This window comes from Felis catus, chromosome A2, assembly GCF_018350175.1.
Source record: "Felis catus isolate Fca126 chromosome A2, F.catus_Fca126_mat1.0, whole genome shotgun sequence".
NCBI classification, from domain to species: Eukaryota; Metazoa; Chordata; class Mammalia; order Carnivora; family Felidae; genus Felis; species Felis catus.
The window spans coordinates 25,651,700-25,660,060 of record NC_058369.1 but is presented as its reverse complement, the minus strand read 5'-3'; positions in this window follow the sequence as shown (position 1 = coordinate 25,660,060).

Sequence of the window (8,361 nt, the reverse complement as noted above, 5' to 3'; positions counted from 1 at the left end):
GATCATAGTTAAATCACCACTGTATTAATTTTTAAAGCAAGTCCAGGATGCTTTCACGGACTCTGAAAAAGGAGTGAAGAGAATCCATATAATCTTATTTGTGATGTAAAGGAACTCTTATTATCGTTGTAAATGACTGCATTAAGAAACTAAAATTGCCTAATTTTCACTAAATGGGCTAGATTTGCAAGATTGCCTTTTTTTTTTTTTAAGAAAACATTCACTTGGTAACTTGGCATGTTTTTTACCCTAAGAAGTTACTGCTTTTTCTTCAGTCCCAGTGGTGGTAGTTTTTTAAGTCACATTGAAAAGTTCCTCCCCACCACCACCCACAAATAGAGGTTAAGTCAATTCTTTGGGAAAAAGTATAAGTTAAGAAATAACCCCCATAATGCCTTTCCCTGTGTTTAACATTCTTTGCAAATGATGTTAACTTAAAAAGTCACTATCACTGTCCCAACTTACTGACATGTTCTGTACTCTTAGGAAATACTTGACACCATCAAGATTCAATGCTTACTGTTCACACTAATGTTAAACTTAGTGTTGGTCAATCAATAAGAGGTCTCTGTGACCTCCCCTATTATACAGAACAGTTGATTATATCCCTAGAGTAAAAAATATTCTGTCAAGTAATTGTTAAGTATGTTAATAGGAAAACTGAAGAAGAATTGTGGTTCTCTTAAAGGCTGATAAGCAGCAGCGTTGGAGTTGAGGATGGAACCATTATCTGTTTTCTGTCCCTCTGACCAATAAGCTTTTGGTGAGGGTGGAGGGCAGAATATCACCCATTGTCCTTTGTCTAACTTACTGAGTTGCTTTCCTGTGATGTAACATCTTGGTATTTTGTTAACATGTTTCTGTTCACATGAATTTTCCCCCTTTACCTTATATATTCTCTATCGAAAATACAAGTGAAATGTTTACTTCAGTTTTCCAGAGCATTCATGTCTCATTCACTGAGGCTTCCAGTTCTTTAGCATATGTACAGAATTACCTCATATAGTAATAATAACCACTTTCAGATAATTTACTGGGGTCAGACTTTTTTTTTAAGGATCCTATTTTTAAATCTTTATACCCAATGTGGGGCTTGAACTCATGATCCCAAGATTGAGTCACATGCTTTACCACCTGAGCCAAGGAGTCAGCCCTGGGGTCAGACTTCATTTATTTTTTTAATGTTTATTTTTGAGAGCATGAGAGTGTGAGCGGGGGAGGGGCAGAGAGATGGAGACAGAGTCCCAAGAGGCTCTGGGCTCTGAAACCAAGTGGTCAGATGCTCAACTGACTGAGCCACCCAGTCGCTCCTCTCTCGACGTTTTAAATACTCCACTCTTCTTGCTTGCATGGTTTCTGAGAAGGCAGATGTAATTCTTACCTTTACTCCTTTATAGGTAAGGTGTTTTTTCCCTTTTGGTTTCTTTCTCTGTTTTTTTCATCTTTTATTTTCTGTAGTTCGAAAATTATACACATAGATGGAGGATTTGGGGCATTTATCCTGCTTGGTGTTGGATATCCGAGTTTTCTGGATATGTATGTGGTTTGGTGTCTGCCATTAAGTTGAGGAAATTCTCAGTCCTTATTGTTTCAAATATTTCTGTTTCTCTGTTATTCCCATTATGTTTATGTTACACCTTTTGTTGTCCAACAACAGTTCTTGGATGTTTTTCTGTTTTGGTTTTTGTCACCCTGCTCCAAGTTTCCTCCTCCCCCCCCCCCCTTGCTTTTCAGTTTGGGAGGTTTCTTTTGCAATGTCCTCACACTCAGATTCTTTCCTTAGCCATGTCCAGTATATTAATTAGTCCATCAAAGGCATTGCATTCCTCATTTGTTATTTTTTTTTATTCTCTAGCATTTCTTACTGCTTTTATTAGAAGTCATCTCTGCTAACATTGCTCATCTGCTCTTTTCTGTTGTCTTTATCCATGAGAGCCCTTAACATAGTATAGATGTTTTAAATTCCCAGTCTGATGATTCTATCATCCCTGCCATATCTGAGTCTGGTTCTAATGCTTGCTCTCTCATCAAGCTGGTTTTTGCCATTTATGTATGTATGTATGTATGTATGTATGTATGTGTTTATTTAAATATTTACCTATTTATTTAAGTTGGCTCTATGCCAAACATGGGGCTTGAACTCATGACCCTTTGATCAAAAGTCACATGCTCTACTGATTGAGCCAGCCAAACGCCCATTTTTTGCCTTTTAGTATGTCTTGTCTTTTTTTGATTACTGGACATGATGTACTGGGTAAAAGTAACTGCTTTAACTAGGCCTTCAGTAATGTCATGGTAAGGTGTGGGAGTAGGGGAAGCATTTTATAATCCTATGATTTGGTCTCAGTCTTCTAGTGAGCCTTATGCCTCTGGACTGTGAACTTCACATGTGCTTCTCAATTATTTTTTCTCCCCCTTAGGTGGGGTAGGATGGCAAAGTGAGCTGGAGTTGGGCATTTCCCTCCCCACACCCCCAGGTCAGTTAGTCTCTGATAAAACCCCTGTAAGTGAGGTTTTGGTTACTTTTTCTGAGAACAGAACTTGTTATAAACAGGACGCTCTGGCATATTTGAAGATGGTTTCTTTTCCCCTTCCTCTGCCAGAAGCATGAGATTTTTCTCCGATATTCTGTGATAAGCTGGTAGAAATCCAGGAGGTAAAAACTCATTAAGTTGTGGGGGCCTCTGAAGCTTTTAACTTAGTTGTTCAGACTGTGCCTCTAGCAAGTCCTCAATTACAGTTCCAGTGTCCCTACCCGGGATTTCTTCAGGGTAGAACAAAACATCCCTGGATGTCCCTGCAGGTTGTGATTCCCTGTATTCCCCTGCTGGGCTTCAATCACCAGGGTGCTGGGGGGGGGGGGGGGGGGCGGGGGTGAACAGCGCACCAGTTTGCCCTGTGACATTTCAGATCTAAGAATAGTTACTGATTTTTCAGTTTGTTCAGTTTTTGTTTTCTCTATAGGACAAGAGTGGCAACTCCCAAGCTTCTTACATGCATGCTGGACCAGAAACCAGATGTCCTGGATCAAACTTCCTTAAATATGGAAGTTCTCGTTCTTGGTATGGAGGTGAAGGTGACTTCTGACTTGTCATTGGAAACAAGTGCTTATGCTTCCTGGCAGCATGTTGGATGTTTCAATAATGTAAATATTAGCTACCAACTTCAGTAGAATTTATGAGAACTTAGATTAAGAAAGAGCAAATGGTTGGTATATCGGCAAGTACATTATCTGAAGGTCTGGTATAGGGGAAAATTAATGAAACAGTTCTAGAGTCTGATTATCTGTTCAGATGGTTAAATTCTGAGAAGGTGACTAGAAGGAATCTACTACTAGCATTTTCCCAAGGATTAGTAGAGTTAGTGTTGGGGTAGTATTGGCACCCCCAAAACTCTACCCAAATGACATTTGTTTATATTACCAGCTTAGTTATTTTTAGCAGGAAAATGTTAGGAATGAAATCATTCTTAATTAGTATCCTCACTAAGGCAATCTAAATACTTTAAAAGCAACATTAATATAAATATGGGCTTGGTTAAGATTTGGTTCTAAAATTTACTCCTGAGAATTGTTTAGGCCCAGCATACTCTTTTTTTATTCTCAAGTTAGTTAACATACAGTATGTAGAACATGTGGCTTCAGTAGAACGCACTGATCATTTCTCACATATGACACCCAGTGCTCATCCCAAAAAGTGCTCTCCTGAATGCCCGTCACGCTCCCCCCCCCATCAACCCTCTGTTCTCTGTATTTGAGTCTCTTATGGTTTACCTTCCTGTTTTTATCTTATTTTTCCTCCCCTTCCCCTATGTTCATCTGTTTCTCAAATTCCACGAGTGAAATCATGATACATTTTTTTCTAGCATATACATCGTGACATTATATTCAGGTTATCATGATACATTTTTTTCTAGCATATACATCGTGACATTATATTCAGGTTACCACTACTGGAAGGTTAGTTGGCTGCTTTTGTTTCTTACTTGCAAATATCCCTTTATCCCCTATTTCCACAAACCACATAAAAAGTTTAAGTGGTTATATTCTAGCAACAAAAATTCTGAGAAATCAATAGCAAAAGCAATAATGTGGACCCAGGTAAGGAATAATTAAGGCAGCTGTATCTAGTTAGTGAGCAGAGCCTTGCAATGTATGTCCTTTGTGTTTTAAAGAACAGTAGAGCCAGGTGTCTTCCCGACCTTGTCAGGTATTTCTGCATTGTTTTCATTGTATGCTTCCAATTATATTGGGCACCTAAGTTTTCAGCTGGTGTTTGGGGGCTTGACACTGCCATCTGCAGACAGGGAGCTGGCTCTCAGGAACGAATCAATTCTTTGGTGGCATGGTTTTTCTTAGGCTGGGTTCAATGCCATTCCAGTAACAGTGATGTATTTTGCAGACTGGCCAAAGTTGACCTTGGCCTGCATAGCCTTTGAAGAAGTGAGGAATGATGATTTTTAAAAAGGGGGGAAGGGTTAGGGTGCCTGGGTGGCTCAGTCGGTTGAATGTCTGACTTCAGCTCAGGTCATGATCTCGCGGTCCGTGAGTTCGAGCCCCGCGTGGGCTCTGTGCTGTCAGTTCAGAGCCTGGAGCGTGCTTCGGATTCTGTGTCTCCCTCTCTCTCTGCCCTTCCCCACTCATGTTCTGTCTCTATCAAAAAATGAATAAACGTGAAAAAAGAAATAAAAATAAAAAGGGGGAAAGGGTTGCCCAACAAAAAGTCAACACGATTTTTAAAATGGGCTCCAAAGATACACAAATGGGCAGTAAGCACATAAAAAGATTGTCAACAATATTAGCCATCAGGTAAATGCAAATCAAAACCACAATAAAATGCCATTTCATACTAGAATAGCTGTAATCAAAAAGGTAACATGTTAGGATGTGGAGAAATTGGAACTCCCATATGTTGCTGGTGGGAATGCAAAATTGTGCAACTACTTTGGGTAAAAGTCTGCCAGTTCCTCAAAAGGTTAAGTATTTTCCATATGATCCAACAATTCCACTTCTAGATATATGCCCAAGAGAAATGAAAACATGCACACTCAAAAACTTGTACACAAACATACAGCATTATCCATAGAAGCCAAAAGGTGGAAGTAATCCAAATGTCCATCAACTGATGAATGGATAAAATAAAATGGGTTATGTCCATACAATGGAATATTATCATAAAAAGGAATGAAGTACTGATACATACTACAACATGGAAGAACCTCAGAAACATACAAAGTGAAATAAGTTGGTCACAAAAGGCTACGTAATTACTTCATTTATATGAAATGCCCAGAAGAGGCAAATCCATAGAGTAAATCCATAGGTAAGCAGTTGCCAAGAGCTGAGGGGAAAGGTGGGTTAGGGAGTGACTGGTAATGAGTATGGAGTTTGTTTCTGATGCCAGTCTTTAACAATTGATTTCATGGGGGCACCTGGGTGGCTCAGTCCATTAAGCATCCGACTTCAGCTCAGGTCATTACCTTGCAGTTCATGAGCTCGAGCCCTGCATTGGACTCTGTACTGATGGTGCAGAGCCTGCTTGGGATTCTCTTTCTCTCTCTCTCAAAATAAACTTAAAAAATTAAAAAATAAAATTGATTTCATACGCAGTGACAAAAACCCTTAAAGAGAAAAATAAAGATCAATTTTGGATGAAAGAACTATTGTGGGATTCTTTCATTCAGGATGAAGAAAAATGATATAAGCCAGGCTGTAAAAAGCCAGATTGTTTTAGGTATGTAATAAAAGGATGAAAATATAATTGCATTATTTAGAGTACTTAAAAACTTTACAGCTTCAGCAGAAATATTTTTCTTTGGTTTAAGATACTCAAAACACTATACCTAATCCAGCTTTTGAGGAAGGCCAACTTTATTTCTAAATGCTTTTATCCCTGGATACACCATTTCTCCAAACTATTCCACATGGGAAATAAAGATTATATGTAATACTATTAAAAGTGTGTATATTGTTCAATATGAGAACTCCACATGAAGCCTATCCAATTCCCTACTGAACTGTTTTCAGTTTCAAGAACAATAATGAGATGCAAAATGCAAACTAGGAATACTTCCAATACACGAAGATGAACATCAGCAACAATCTAACAACAGTAGAGTGAGTTATTAGGCAAAATGGATTGCATCACATAAACCCTTTAACATACAATCAACTCAAAATGGACAGAAGATGGAGATGAATGATAGTTTGTTGTCAATGAAGTTTCTCTAGGAAATTGAAGATTATGAGGAAAAACCTAACACTGACAATATGAACATGGATTTTAACAGCTGAGACTTTGTTGTGGAACCACAAATCCAGCTGGTAGGTGCTTGTTATAGAGGATGGCATCAGCCAGGTGAACTAGAAGATTTAGTATTTTTAAGGTCTACAACTTAAAGATATGTTTAACATTTATATGTAAAGTTAATTTTAGCATCTGACTTCAATATTATTTAATACAGTGTAAAGATGGCCAACTTACAAAATAATTTTGTTCCATATTATAATTTTTAATATATTAACTCAGTGTTTTAAAAAATGTATTATTAAAGCTCACCTTGTTAAGGTTTCTTTTCAAAACCTAATTTTTTTTTAATAAGCAGAGTTTAGTCTTTTTTATGGTTCTGCATTATAACTTGGTGAGTTATATAAAGCCATAGCCATCTCAGTTTTTCAGGGATATGTCTTCAGGCATTCTTGCTATCTGCTACTCTGTACCTAAAATGGGATTTAAAAAGTGTTAGGTAATAGTGGAGCATGGCTAAGCCATTTAAAAGCCAATGTAGGAGGGGCGCCTGGGTGGCTTCGTCGATTGATTGAGCGTCTGACTTCAGCTTAGGTCATGATCTTGCAGCTCGTGGGTTCAAGCCCTGCGTCAGGCTCTGTGCTGACAGCTCAGAGCCTGAAGCCTGTTTCAGATTCTGTGTCCCCCTCTCTCTGACCCTACCCTGCTCGCACTCTGTCTCAAAAATAAATAAACATTAAAATTAAAAAAAAATAAAAGCCAATGTTGGTAAGTTCATTCTCTGAAATCACCGACGTAGATCTACATTTTTTAAGTGACTTTTTTTTTCCCCTTTGGCTGCTTATTCTTTCTAATTTATTTACATTCCAGGACTTCTGTATTTTTTATGCTTTTCTTCCCAATTATCTCCCAAAGAAGCAATGGGACTGACCTTTGCAACTTGACAAAAGCTGGAAGATTAAGTAGGAATTGCTGAAGATGAGCTCTCTGGAAAAAAATATAGGAGGTTGGGTAATCCATTGTGAGTACTCTAGTTCATGAGGGCAATGACATAATTAAACTAAACAAGATAAAAATACATTGGTAGAAATACCACTTCACACCCACTTGAATGACTATAATAACACGTATATCAGTGAGAATGTGGAGAAATAAACTCTCATATACATCACTGGTGGGAATGTAAAATGGTGTAGCTATTGTGGAAAGCATTTTGGCAGTTTCTCACAAGGTATATAACCAAACCAAAAGAATTGAAAATAGGTGCTCAAACAAAAACTTGTACGTGAATATTCATAGGAGCATTATTCACAATAGCCAAAAGATGGAAACAATCCAAACATCCATTGGGATAAACAAAATGTAGTATAACCATACAATAGAATATATATAATAGAAAACATGGAAGATCTTAAAAAACATTAAGCTAAATAAAGGAAAGTCAGACACAGAAGGTCATATATATATTATATGATTCAATTTATATGAAATATCCAAAACAGAGAAATTGAGGCACAAAGCAGATTAGTAGTCGCCAGTGTCTGGAAGGGAGGAGGAAATGGGGTGTGACTATTTAATGGGTCACTGTTTCCCTTTGGGGTGATAGAAATGTTTTGGAACTAGTTAGGGATAATGGCTGCACAACACTGTGAATGTACTAAATGCAGTGGAATCATAACTTTTAAAATGGTTCATCTTATGTGAATTTCACTTCACTTGAAAACATGCTTTGGTATTGTCATCTCAAAATATAGACTTATCCTCAAGTTAGTGCTAAAAAAAAAAAAAAAAAAAATCACCCAATACAGCTCTAGTACCTTCAACGCTATAAAGCATACTTTCTCATTAAGTGGGACCACAGAATTTGATTACCCAAATGAGCTCTTAAAATTATTTCCTTACCCTAAATTAAATCTAGATATAAGTTCTAGATTGAGCAAAACATTGAAATGTTTTTGAATTATGATTAGAAAACTAGTGTTGGCTATAATTTTTTAGAGGAAAGATTTCCCCTATTGTGTTGTCTTGTGGATTTTATGATCAACTAGTAATGCAAACCTTTAACATTCATTAATATGGATTTTGGTTTGCCCTCAAACCAGGTTTGTAGGGAACC